Below are 14,881 nucleotides of genomic sequence, written 5' to 3' on the forward strand. Positions count from 1 at the left end.
TGGTGCGAATGGCAGTCGGAGAAGATGGAGAAATCGGAGAAGAAGAAAGGAGAACAAACGCGAAGAGGTGGTGCCAATTTGATTTGTATTCATAAGCATTAGTGGCGGGACCCGCCGCTATTAGTTTCTCCCGCCGCCATTAATATTATTAGCGGCGGGGTCCGACTCTAATAAAAGGCGATTACCCGCCGCTGATACTATCAGCAGCGAATAGTCCGCCTCTAATATAGGTGATTATCCGCCGCTAATAAATTTTCAAAAGCTGTTCCCGGGCATTTATTTTGGAATATTAGCAGCGGAGAGTCCGCCGCTAATATATTTTTTAATATTTTTTTAAATACTCCCTTATTATTAGCGGCAGACCTCCAAGTCCGCCGCTAATAGGCTTTATTCTTGTAGTGTAAGCTTATGTTTGTTTTAATTTTTGAATTTGACAGTGACAACAAAATATTATATATCATATGTTTAATATAATATTAAGTTTAAGTTTAATTAAATTTTATTTAAATTATAAAATATATGGTTTTATTATTTTTGAGTAATTATCATTGTAAAATATCTAAAAAATATCATATTTTAATTTGTTTAATTATTCATTTATTTAATTTTATTTTACTTTGAGTCATGATTATAATCCACCATTAAATATAAAAATATTATGTTAAATATAAGAATTTCCGTTAAAGTTAACGAAAAAAATAAAAAACTATTAAAATTAATAATTTCTGTTATCTACCCATTTATTATATAGAAGAGATATTTAATATAATATTAAATTTTATTTAAGTTATAAAATATATAATTTTATTATTTTTAAATAATTATTATTGTAAAATATCTAAAAAATATTATATTTTAATTTATTTAATTTTACCGTTAAATATAAATATATTCAGTTAAATATAAAAATATTATAACGGAAAAAATAAAAAAAACATTAAAATCAAACATTTACCTTATCTTCGCAAAAGATATATTTTAAATGGTTCTTGACAAGTTTCCTTGTTCAAAAAACAACAAAATCAAATACAATAGATGACTTGCTATCATAGATGTTTTCATCACTTGTAGTTGTCCGTATTAAAAGCGGTCAGTCAAGGAACCTTACAAAATATAACTACTGAGACATTTTTCTAATAATTTATAAGATAAGTTATATATAAGCACATGATATTTTATATTCTTATTTATAGTAATGTTGAAAATCAGCACCATAATAAATATATAAATAAAACCATCAAAAGATCAATGAATTGATCATTTCCATTTTACACGTTGTTTCTTTTCTATTGTTTTTTCTTACTTAATCATCCCTCTTAAATACGTCTTAAATAAGGATAGTATTTTTTTCTTCACATTTTTTAATAACTAATTATTTCTCATATATATTTTAAATTGACATAACTATATTTGTTAATTATTAAATAATAAATTAGATTTCTTAACAATAAAACACACCCTCCCAACACATCTAGAATGGGGTTATATATTATTTTTCTTTCAATTTTTTAAGTATTAAATTTGAATTTTTGTATAAACTTTTTAGACTGTTTTAACTAACTAAAAATTATGGTTATAGGCATAACCTAGTAATACTATACTTCTCACAAAGAGGAGGTCCCAAATTGGAATCTCCCTCCCCAATATTAAAAAAAATAACTAAAAATTCAAGAGGATTAAGACCTTGCCCATTCAATGACTAATGACCTTCACTTTCTAGCATCTCCACAAACAAGACCTGATGGAAAACAAATATTGGCTTTTAAAGATTCCACCTAAAGTTAAACACTTTGTCTAAAGTGTTTGTAACAATGCTCTTCCTTCAAACTCTTAATCTTTTTCTAGGAAACTTATCGATTCTCCTACATGTACTAGGTGTGTTTTACATTCTGAATATTGTTATACCCAAAGCCTGAGCTTGATGATTGGTTCACCAAGAGTAGCTTAGGCGAACCTTTTTTGTTGAGTGACAATACCCATCAAAGGACCAAGAATGACAAAGGACAATGGTAGGTCAAGATCGAAGAGAAAAAGGAGGAAATTTACCCAAAAAAGTATTCAAAATAACTTCAATCCCTAGACAAAAAGTCAAATTAGCTCGACAATTGACAAAGATCGAGCAAAATTACAAAGATAAGTATTCACGCCATGAGCACTCCATGAGTAGTAAACATTTCAGGCGAAGTATAGTTTAAAAAAAAAGTTCATTGACCCAATCAGAGCTCAAATGAATCTTGTCTAATTTTAAATGTAGTGATTGTTAAATTAATTTATTAAAATAAAGACAGATGGTCAACACTGGGAATCGTGCCACTGATGTTGTCGTCCAATTAGATCAATCACATCAATTAAGGGATTGACCATCTAGGATATTTTATGGACTTTTAAATACTCACCTCCCTCTATAAATAGAAGGGGTTCTCCCACTATAAAGGGGAAGAATTTGAATTGCCTTATGAAGAAAAGAGTCATTTTTGTAACACTTTATTAGAGTGTAGTAATAAAAAAAAATCTTGGTGGACATAGGTTATACTTTTGGCTTAACCAATATAAAATATGTGTGTTTATTTTGCCGACCAATTATTGTCTCTCTCAAACACATAAAAAAAAACTCATTTAACCAATAGTTTCTCCCTCTTTCTTCATTGATAATACTCTGTGTCAACATTTTGGTACTTCATTGAGAGTTGTTGGACTAGAATCAACTACCTAGATAGGATCCATTATTAGAATAAGTTAAAAACAACATTTAATTTATTTTACACAATGTGGTGTAAAGCACTTAACGATTTCACATAATATAGGTATGAAATTTAAGTTTTTGTTGTAGGCATTTAAAAAATTGACTTTTTAGGTCTAAAGTGATACAATAAGGAATCTAAGCATCCCCAAAAAGTTTGAAAGTTTTTTAAGTTGATTTGGCATGAAAACGGAGACGTTGACCAAGCCAGTGGCAAGAAGGTGACACTTCGCCTAAGGCCTTAAAGACCAACAAGATTACAATAGGTGACACATTTCGTGTTGTATGGCGGCATGTCACCACTCCCTGAGTTGGAAAGGTTACTTTACTTTAGGCTCCAAATTTTGTGGTTTAAATGTTTTAATCATATCGGCTAAGCCTAATAACAGTGTCTATACTATAAATATCAAGACTTCACAACTCTAAAATACCCATATTTAGAGTTGTGAAGTCTTGATCACACTTCTCAAATCTCTCTCTCTAGCTCTCCAAGAACTCTCATTTTCTCCAAGAAATTCATTAAGAATTGCTTGACTTGCATAAGTTACAAGAATTATTCAATCTCAATTCTCATTCCACCATTGTAGAAGCTTCAAACAACTTAAGAAAGAATAGAGAATTTGGATAACGATTTTCATCATGTATAAGCTTTGGTTCCTCTATTTCAATTTTGCGACCTCAACACGTTTAGTTTTCCATTATTTTTGTCATTTCCTTTGTGCTTTATTAATTTTATTTATTACATAGAGTTTTATTTTCATGATGGTGTAGTCTCATTTTCCCAACATTCATGCCCCTTCAGAAGATCCGTAAGGAGCTAAAAGGAGGTCTCCACTGCATATGTGCTTGAAGTGTGCATGAAGGATATCGAGTCGTCATGATAAATGGATAAACAACCTAGACCATATATGAAAATCAAGAATCGAGAACTCTACCTCGATTCCACTATATGGTATCGAGCAAGTCCAACAGGCATTGGCTGAAACTTAGAAGGAGAATCAACAAGTACAAGCCGAGCAAGTTGCCACAGTGGCAATCCTTGAAGAGGCCTTCCATTAAGCTCCATCGAATCATGCCCAAGAGAGGATAACGAGTCAGGCTAGAGGCTAGCATACTGTTCAACTAATATACTCTTGAGTTGAAAGCTCCAGTACACACGAAAGGGTGAGGAATAACACCCTAGGAGGCTAAAAAAGTCAAATTTAGAACGCCATATGGGTAGATGAGAGAGCTCGAATGGCAGAGGAAAGAACTTAAAGGGAATATGAGAGTGTTCAAGAGGATGCCGAAAGAAGTTGTGGCAATGGTCAAGCCCCGAGTAGTGCACCAAGTCAGGTGCAACAAGCCCCATGCATTCACAGAGGGCAGAATCTCACATGGAGAAATCTCAAACAATTACCACCCGAGGGGCTTGAATCAAAAGATTAGGGGCAAGACCTCCGAGACCACCTCAACCACAACAAGAATCATCGAGGTGACAATAGTCATGAGCTAGGAAATGCAGAGATGGCGCTTAGGCTCGACTAGATGAACAAGGCACTTTCTCAACTGTGAGCTGAAAGACCTAAAATCCAAATAGCAAGGGAAAAGCTCAGAGTTCACGAATGTGCAAGGAAACATGTTCACAAAAAAAGACCCAGAATGACCCTTTTCCCATCCAACGTTAAGTTACTTGCAGTAGACATATATGATTGATTCTCTGACCTGGTTGATCACCTTAGCCCCTTCAAAATCATGATGGGGATGCATGATATCTCCCAAAATGCTTGCTGTAGTTGTTTCTAAGCCACCCTAATCAGAGAAAAAAAGTAATGGTCCCTTAAGTATCGCTGTTATTGATTTTATGTAACTACGCAAGTACACGTATCGTAATAAATGGTATTTTATATATCATTCCCATAAGGGTCACTCTCTAAGTTGTTATTTGCTAAACGACTATTTTTCTTTCAATCCAATTCAAATAATAATTTAAGAAAATAAAGAAAAGTAAATTAATGATTCAATAAAATAATCTAATTGCGAATAAAGAATTCAAATAATTAAATGATATCTTGGTCTCGAGAACAAATTTGGTTTATTTTACACTACTATGAAAACATTATTTTAGGACACTTTTTTAGGGCACTCACCTAGATGTGAGTCCTAAAAACAGCTCCTGGACTTTTTAGGACCCGCTCTTTTAGGGCTCGCGGAACGAGTCCTAAAAGAATTCGCGAGCCCTAAAAACTCATGCGTGTCCTAAAAGTTTTATTTTGTTTTTTTAAATAAACACCTCTTGGACTTTTTAGGACTCGCAAATTTTTTTTTTTGTAATAATAAAATTTTGAATAGTACTTATATATCATCAAATATAGTTTGGTGTGGTGGTTTGCTACCCATTTAACTTACTATAGGTCCAGGGTTCTAATCTCATCTTTATAATTTTGATTTTAAAAAAAAAATAATAGTATATATATGGTGTTACCAAGTTTCAAACCCTCACCCTATAAGTTAAATTAAGACTTTACCATTTCACCAACATATCTTATTGATAAATAAATGACTATAAAACTATTTCTATCATAATATGCACACTTACTTAATAGTTATAATTAAGTAGTTTAGGGTTTATTTTTTCAGATCTAACCTTAAAGAAAAAGAGGAGAAGGGGGCTGGGTGTCGGGTGGTGGCTGACGGGGGTGGCTAGGGGACTAGGCTCGGGGCTGGCTAGGAGGCTCGGTCAATGGCATAGGGAGGGGTCTGGGGCTGGGCTGGACTGGGCCCGGGTCGACGGAGCAGGGAGGGGCTCGGGGCTTGCTGGGGGTCGACGGCGCAGGGAGGGGTTCGGGGGTGGGCTGGGCTCGGGTCGGCGGCGCAGGGAGGGGCTTGAGGTTGGCTGGGGGTCGACGGCATAGGGAGGGGTTCGAGGCTAGGCTGGGCTGGGCTGGGCTGGCTCGGGTTGACGACACAGAAGGGCCTCGGGGCTAGCAGGGGGTTGACGACGCAGGGAGGGTGTCGGGGCTGGCTGGGGGTCGACGACGCAGGGAGGGGTTCAGGCTGGGCTGGGCTGGGCTTGGGGCTGTCTGGTCGGCAGGGAGGGGCTCAGCAGGGACGGGGTCGGCTGGGGGTGGCTAGGCTAGGCTCGGGGCTAGCTGGTAGGCATGTATTTTTTTTCATCAAGCATTTTTTTTATTAATAATTATTTATATTTATATGTTCTATTTAAATTATGTATATTGTATTGAATTTTATTTTTGGGTATATTATGTTTTATGTTTTTAGGATATAGACTACCAATTTTAGATTAAATATTTCATCGTTTTGAAATATTATGTGGGGATAATCTTTGAATTTTTATTTTTAAAAATATGAAAATGATAGTAATTGTATATATAATATAGATAGTTATATATATATATATGTAACACATTCTTTAAACATATATATGACACTAATTAACAAAAAAATAAAAGTGTTTAATTTAAATACATGATTTATTATTTAAATTATATTTATGTGAAATTTTACAAAATTAAATATAATGTTGATATTAATGTGTAGGTTAATATTTCGATTGGTCTTAAAGCATTGGATTAGTAGTTGGCTTGCGAGAGGTATGTTGTATTTGTTTTTATTTTTTTATTTTTAATATAAATTGTATAACTTTAGTGGAGTTTGGATATCTTAGATATTCATCTGAGTAAAGTAGGTTATGAGAATTCTGTGTGCTACGGTGATAACGAAAGGTTGAAAACTTGCATGTATTAGTGAAGTAGGTTCTAAGAATTTTTTATGTTGCAGTGATATATGGATGAAAACATGTGTGTTGTTTGATTTGTTTGAATTGTTTGTGTTGATTGTGATAGATGGCTAGGCTAGTAAATTATGGGATATGCTGTCCGATTTTCTGTTTGATTTACTTTTATACTTCAATGTTTTCTCTTCAAAATTTTAATGACAATACTCCTATAAATGATATCGCAATGAATATGTTGTCACACTTGGACTGAGACATTGGTAGCATGAGAGTTGTGTAACAATTGTGAGTAAACTTATTTATTTACACTACAATAAAAATCTAGTTATAATTTTTTCATGTTCGGTGTATTATAATGTGATTTTTCATGTTTCAGGGATGATTTTAGAAAGAAATTCATGGCAGTCAATCCTTACTTTGGAAAGGCAGTGACGAGGGTGAGTACAAGGACAAGAAGAAGAAATATATGTTGTTTGACAATGAATTTAGTGTTTTATTATATTTGTAATTTTTATTAGATTAAATGATTATTATTTGAATGGTTAATTATTTACTTTGTAAATCTAGTTATATATTTTTTAATTATACTTTTAATAAGTTTTGTTATTTTAATCTATAATTTTTTAGATTAATTTGTATATAAATTTTTCATTTGAATCATAATTTTTAATTTAAAATAACAATAAATAATTTTTTTAAAAATTAAAAATATAACTTTTAAGGCCACCCAAAGAGAGTCCTAAAAACCTTACTTAAAGGCACTTAGCAAGATCTTTTAGGACTCGCAACACGAGTCCTAAAAAACCTCAGTTTTTAAGGCTCTCAAATAGAGGACTCGCGCCCCGCGAGTCCTAAAAAGCTTTTTTTGTAGTAGTGTTACATTGCTTCCTATCTAAACTTATTAGCTTCTTCATATTTGTAAAAGTTCTTTACTTGGGCGATTAGAATATCTCTATTCCATACATATTTGTCGTTACTTTTGATCTTAATGGCTATGGCTCAGGAGTGGGATAACAAAAAGTAAGGATTCGACTAGCGTTATCAATTTAAACTCTGTTATATTATTCCATAAGCATCTTTAATAATCTTTATTATAATGTTCTAATAACTAGTCTTGAGTTCAAAAATATTCATAAGGCTCTTCAAAATCACAAATGAATCTCACTAATAGATCAATTTCAACATTCCTATTAAAAATTTAAATATATCAATAAGATCAATTTAAGTGCTAATTCCACTGGTAAAGGTGATTGGGTATATTCCAATAGTGTACATAAGTGAACATGAACATGCTAATCCTAGGCTATATTATTGAGTATAATTTAGGTTTTCTCTTCTAAGTTCCACCTAAATTACTAATTCAATTTCAATGTTTATCGCTCTTTGAAAAGTGTTGACACTGTTTTTCGTCAACTTAAATCGTAGAGCAATTAAACAACGTATACTATGAAGCAAATGCATAATGAAGAAATACAAGAGAGTTTTTACGTGGCTCAGCAGTTAACTTTGCCTAGTCCACGAGTCTGTGTTATTAAGGCTTAAAGATTTCTAGAAATTCCTCAGAGATGAATTACCCAGAGCTTATTCTTCAGCCCAAAAGAACTTGATCCCTTACAAGTGGTCATTCCTCCTCTATTTATAGGGGAGGTTACAGAGTTCATTCTCACATATTTCGGGAAGATATTCTGTATATCAATTGTAACGACCCAAAATCACTAATATGGCTTAAGGGCTCTAATTAGTGTGACAGGATGGCATAATTTGTTTATGTGTGAATTTATTGATTTAATGCATGATTACATGATAATCATGCTTGTATGATTATATGTATATAAATGTGGTTAAATGTTATACTTGTGAGAACCACATTATTATGTGGGTAAATCTGCAGCGGGCGACTTGAGGCGATCCTAGGGAGTTAGATAGCGGGAAAGTCACATCGGGGCCTAATGTTTGACTTTGGACAAGTCAAGGGGTATTTCAGGTATCGGGTGGTTATTTAGATTACCGAGTTATGAAAATAAATAATTGGAGATATATTTGAGGTTAGGAAGTCTAGGTGGGAATATTGGGGAATTTTACCATTTTGCCCTCGGGGACGTTTCCGGTACCCCGAGCTTTGGGATTAGCTTAATTGCCTAAGGATAGACTTAAGGAGCTACAGAAAATAGTACAACATAAAATAGACCGACTCTTTCCTTTTCCTTTCTTTCTCTCTCAAAGGAAAAACATAGAACATAGGATTGTGGCTGGAATTCTGAAGATTAAAGCTGGGATTTAGAGGATTAGCTCAAGGATTGTCAAAGGAACTTAATCAAGGTTGAGGTAAGCATTGAATTCCATTTTCTGTGGTTGAAATTCTGTGATTTTGAGTGTGTTATAAGTGGTTTTTAGGTTTTGGATTTGAAGATTAAATTGAGGCTAGAACCTTGGAAGTTAGCCCAGAAAGCTCTTGGAGGATTGTTCTGCAGGTGAGGTAAGCTCTAATTTAAGGTTTAATGGCTGAGTTATAGTGTTTCCATGGCTGGGTTTTGTGTTCTTGAGTTAGAAAGTTTCAGTGATTGAAATGGGTTTTTGATGGGTTTCTAGTCTAGGTTTCAGCTGGGTTGTGTTGCTGGAATCTTGTGGGAAGTTTTGGGTAATTGAGTTGTGGAATTGGGGTTGTTTTGGCTGAGTTTGCATGAGGTTTGAGAGTAAAAAATGGAGGTTTTTCTGAGTTCGAAGGGGTCAGGCTGCGGCATAGTTCTTGGTGAGTCGCGGCCCTTCGAAGCTGATGTGTGCTGAGGAAGGAGGGCGGGCCGCGGCATGGTCTAAGTAGGGCCGCGACCCTTGTCTGTTTTTGGGCATTAGGAGGCCTCTGGTTGGGGCCATGCCGCGGCATGGGTGGCTAATGTCGTGGCCCTTAAGGGATTTTGAGATTCTAGGCTTGGGAATTTAACATAGGGTGCTCGGGATTGAACCTTTTACCATGTTTGGTGAAGTTCAATGATTCGGAGACTAGAACTTTGCATAGAAGATCTTTTAATATTATTGATGGTATCCTTTATCTTGGTTGTGACTAGGTGCTAAGCTAGGGCTCGGGGATCAAATCGCGCTCAAGGAGCATCGCTCGTAGCTAGTACACTTGGAAGCCAAAGGTAAGAAAACTACACCCGGTTGTGTATTTGTAATGGGACTAAGGGTTCCCTAATATGTATGCTTTGAAAAGGATGGTATTATGCCATATAAATAGTAAACCAACGGCCTAAGAGTGCCAAAGGTTACACTTGCGCACATGGCGCAGCTCAGCCACTGGTAGCCGAGGACAACTTATTATGCACTGAGCTCGGTTTAAGTGGGCCAGAGTCAGTGGGGTAAACAGAGGGTGCGACCTATGTTGTCGGCCCTAGTTATTATGTGATTTGACTGTTATTAATGATTGGTCGCACCTTTGATTCTGATTACATGCTATGCTATTAATGTGGAATGTTAAGTGTTTGATCATGCTTAAGGAATTATTCTCTTGATTATGATTGTTGTGATGTATATTATGTTTTCTTGCCGGGCCTTGGCTCACGGGTGCTACGTGGTGCAGGTAAAGGCAAGGGCAAACTTGATCAGCCCTGACTTGGAGAGATCTGTGAGCGGAATGTACATGACCAGCTGCTTAGCCACCACGGTTGTGAGGATAACAGGAACAGAAAAGCTATAAATGTCTGTTTTGCCTTAGAGTGGCTGATGGTAGTCTGTAATTTGGAAATTTTGTAACTAACCTTTAAACCCTGTTCCTTTTTGGGATCCCATATGTAAATCTGTTTAAATATATGAAATGTATCTTTTGAGACCAAAACCATTTTAACCTTAGCACATTTATGGTTTAGTGACACGTTTTGACTAAATGACTTGATTAGCAAGTCCTGCACCTTTATAAGTACACAGTGTAGCATTCCTGGCTATTCAGGGCGTTACAACTTGGTATCAGAGCATCCTAGGTTTAAGGGTTTCTGAAGACTTGCTGGACATGTACATTCGCTGCTAGAGACAAGCTCGGTTCAGGGTTTGGCAATGTGTATATGTGCTTATATGCTTATATGCCTGGAATGAACTATGGTTGTTGTTATCTGTTGGATTAATAGGGAGCATGAGATACTGATAGGGCTTGACCCTTGACTGTTGTGTGAGAATATCAAGGCATGTTTATTAGCATCGTTGTGCATGTACATGCATATTTGGATGATTAACTGCATATTATGTGTGGATGAATGCTTGTTTGATAGCTATTGTGTGATGAGATTGGGGCATGCTTATTAGCAGCCGGTGCATGTGGATAAATGCCTATATGTTGATTTTTTGTGTGTGGTTATGTTCCATTGGTGGATTTTGGAGAAGTTTTTACCCTGTCATCATGGTCTGATTGTCGAGTCGTTGATTGTAGATTGACTTGGATAGCTATGCGTCCAAGAAAATCTACGCGACTAGCCAACACTAGGTCTGGGACCGGGGCTGATGACCAGGGCCAGATTCCTCCGCTAGTCCTTGAGAGCTGGCAGCAACTTATAGCCGATATGCAGGCTCGGTTGCAGAGCCAAGATGAGCAGATTCGCCTTCTGCGACACTAGGCTCCATCAGGGAGTGCTGCCTCTATCGTGCCACCTGCAGTGATACTAGTTGTACAGTCGGGGGAGGTTGGGAATAGGTGGGAGCCGTTGTATGAGCGGTTCAGGAAGCAGCAGCCCCCAATCTTTGAGGGTGGACCGGATCCATTGAAAGCCGAGCAATGGCTAACCATGATTACTACAATTCTAGATTTCATGAGAGTAGAGGGGCATGATAGAGTGGCATGTGCCACTTATATGTTGAGAGAGGATGCCCGCATCTGGTGGGAGGTGGCATCGTAGACCAGGGATGTTACTGCTTTGAGTTGGGAAGGTTTCAGAGACTTGTTCAGTCAGAAATACTACAATGTTGTCGTCAGTGCAGCAAAAGTTAGTGAGTTCATGGGTTTGGTGCAAGGCAATATGACTGTAACCAGACTTGCGAAATTTGCACCAGATCTTGTGCCTACTGATGCTGCTAGGCAAGATAGATTTATCAGGGGGATTAATGCTATGATAGCCCGGGATGTTAGAATTACAACGGTATTTGGAGGAACAACTTATGCCCAGGCCGTTGAGAAGGCTCTTACCGATGAGGAAGCGGAGAACAATATTTGGAAAGAAAGTGCGGTGAGACGCGAGGGCCGCAGAGTGGTGCCTCCTTATTCAGGGGCAGGTAGGGGCGGAGGCCCCAGTGACTTCAAGATAAAGACTCCTAACACTTCGACCGCTGCTGGTCCTGATAGGAGGGGTCGGGGTGGACAGGGTGGCCGTTAGGGTGGCGGCGAGGCATGGCGGACCTATCCGGAGTGCCCGAGGTGTAAAAGACGCCATCTGGGCGAGTGTCGGGCCAAGGCTTGCTTTGTGTGCGGAACAGTGGGGTATCTCAGGAAAGACTACCCAACAGTGAAGAAAGGTGAAGCAGGAAAGGTGGATAGCTTGACTCCAGCTCGAGTATTCACCTTAACTCAGGCAGAGGCCGAGGCTAGTCCCTCGGTAGTGACAGGTCAGCTTTCTATTGTTGGCACTCCTTTTACTGTATTGATTGATTCTGGTGCTACACACTCCTTTGTTTCTAGTAAAGTGATTGATAGATTGTGTAGACCTAGTGAATATCGGACTGCAGGGTTTGGGACTTTATTGCCTACAGGGGAACTGGTAGTTTCTAGGAGATGGATTAGGGCACTGCCAGTGATGGTTGATAGTAGAGAACTTTCGGTGGATCTGATTGAGTTAGATATGGAGAATTTTGATATGATCTTAGGGATTGATTGGTTGATCAGGTATGGAGCTACTATTGACTGCAGGAAGAAGATGGTGACTTTTGAGCCTAAGGGCGAGGATCCTTTTGTCTTTGTGGGTGCGGTGTCTGGACCCCACGTACCCATGATTTTAGCATTGAGAGCCAGAGACTTGTTACAGGGTGGATGTATAGGTTTTTTGGCTAGTGTAGTGGATACTACCAGTGTTATGCCAGCAAGGCCGGGAGAGACCAGATTGGTGTGTGAGCTCTTAGACGTATTTCCTGAGGATCTACCAGGATTGCCGCCGCTCAGGGAGATTCAGTTTGAGATTGAGTTAGCACCAGGGACAGAACTAGTATCACGGGCACCATATAGGATGGCACCAGCAGAGTTGAAGGAATTGAAGATACAGTTGCAAGAAATTTTGGATTTGGGATTCATCATGCCTAGTTATTCTCCATGGGGCACTCCGGTGTTGTTTGTTAAGAAGAAGGACGAGACTTTGAGGATGTGTATAGACTATAGATAATTGAACAAGTTGACTATCAAGAATAAGTACCCTCTACCAACGATTGATGACTTGTTCGCTCAGTTGCAGGGAAAGATGGTGTTCTCAAAGATTGATCTTCGATCTGGTTATCACCAGCTGAGGATCAAAGATGAGGATATACCGAAGACGGCCTTTCAGACACGATATGGGCACTATGAGTTCTTGGTCATGTCTTTTGGTTTGACCAATGCCCCGACAACTTTTATGGATTTGATGAATAGGGAGTTCAAGGATTTCTTGGATCAGTTTGTCATTGTCTTCATCAATGACATCTTGGTTTACTCCAGTTCAGAGGCAGAGCATGGGCAGCATCTTCGACAGGTTTTACAAAGGTTAAGGGACCATTAGTTATGCGCCAAGTTTAAGAAGTGTGAGTTTTGGTTGCCAGAGGTGACTTTTCTTGGGCATATAGTTGGAGCAAAAGGGATTAAGGTGGATCTGTCCAAGGTAAAAGCAGTAAGAGATTGGCCGAGGCCAAGGAACGCCTCGGAAGTGCGAAGTTTTCTTGGGTTGGTAGGCTATTACATGCAGTTTGTAGAGGGATTTTCAAAGATTTATTCATCGATGACAGAGCTGACGAGGAAGAATCATAAGTTTGTTTGGTCAGAAAAGTGTGAGAACAGTTTCCAAGAGTTGAAGCGACGTCTTATTTCTGCACCTGTGCTGAGTCTTCCTTCGGAGGTAGGAAAGTTCGTAGTCTATTGTGATGCATCGAGGATGGGTTTAGGTTGTGTGCTGATGCAGAATGAGAAAGTTATATCTTATGCATTGCGGCAGCTGAAGGAGTATGAGCAGCGATGTCGTACTCATGACTTGGAATTAGCAGCAGTGGTATTCGCACTGAAGGTGTGGTGACATTACCTGTATGGGGAAAAGTGCGAGATATACACTGACCATAAGAGTTTGAAATATTTCTTCACTCAGAAGGATTTGAACATGAGGCAGAGGCGTTGGTTGGAGCTGGTTAAGGATTATGATTGTGATATCCTTTATCACCCTGTGAAGGCCAATGTGGTGGCAGATGCGTTGAGTAGGAGGGGCCCAAGACAATTGTATAGTTCCACCCAGATCTCGATTGAGTTAGTTGATGAGATGGCCAGGGCAAAGATAGAATTGGTAGTAGGCCAGTTAGCTAATATTACCTTGCAGTCGACCCTGTTGGAACGAATCAAGGAGGGACAAGTGGTGGATGCGCAGTTGCAAGATGTTAGGCAGCATGTCTTAGCGGGGACAGCTAAGGATTATTCTATTTCTGAGACTGGTATGCTTCGATATCAGGGACGGATTTGTATTCCGGCAGATGAGGGGATCAGACGAGAGATACTGGATGAGTCTCACACTACGCCATACTCGCTTCATCCAGGTACCACAAAGATGTATCAGGATCTACGGGCATTATATTGGTGGCCTGGGATGAAGAAGGATGTGGTAGAGTATGTGGCTAGATGTTTGACATGTCAGCAGGTAAAGGCTGAGCATCAGCGACCAGCGGGATTGCTCCAGCCTTTGGGTATCCCAGAGTGGAAGTGGGAGGACATCACGATGGATTTTGTGGGAGGACTACCCAGGACAGTGGGACTTTGTGACTCGGTGTGGGTGATAGTGGACAGATACACCAAGTCAGCTCATTTTCTGCCAGTGAAGTCGATGTACTCAGTGGAGCAATATGCAGAGTTGTATGTGAGGGAGATAGTTCATCTCCATGGGATTCCAAAGTCTATTGTATCCGATCGAGACCCTATCTTTACCTCCAAGTTTTGGGGAGCTCTGTAGAGAGCCATGGGGACTCAATTGAAGTTTAGCACAACTTTTCATCCTCAGACTGATGGACAGTCTGAGAGGATGATTCAGGTATTGGAGGACATGCTTAGGGCGTGTGTGATTGACTTCGAGGGATCTTGGAGTAAGTATCTTCCATTGATCGAATTCTCGTATAATAACAGTTATCAATCCACGATTGGAGTGGCTCCTTAGGAAATGTTATATGGAAGGAAGTGTAGATCACCCATTCATTGGGACAAGATGGGTGAGAGAAGG

This window comes from Humulus lupulus, chromosome 4 (assembly GCF_963169125.1).
Source record: "Humulus lupulus chromosome 4, drHumLupu1.1, whole genome shotgun sequence".
Taxonomy (NCBI): domain Eukaryota; kingdom Viridiplantae; phylum Streptophyta; class Magnoliopsida; order Rosales; family Cannabaceae; genus Humulus; species Humulus lupulus.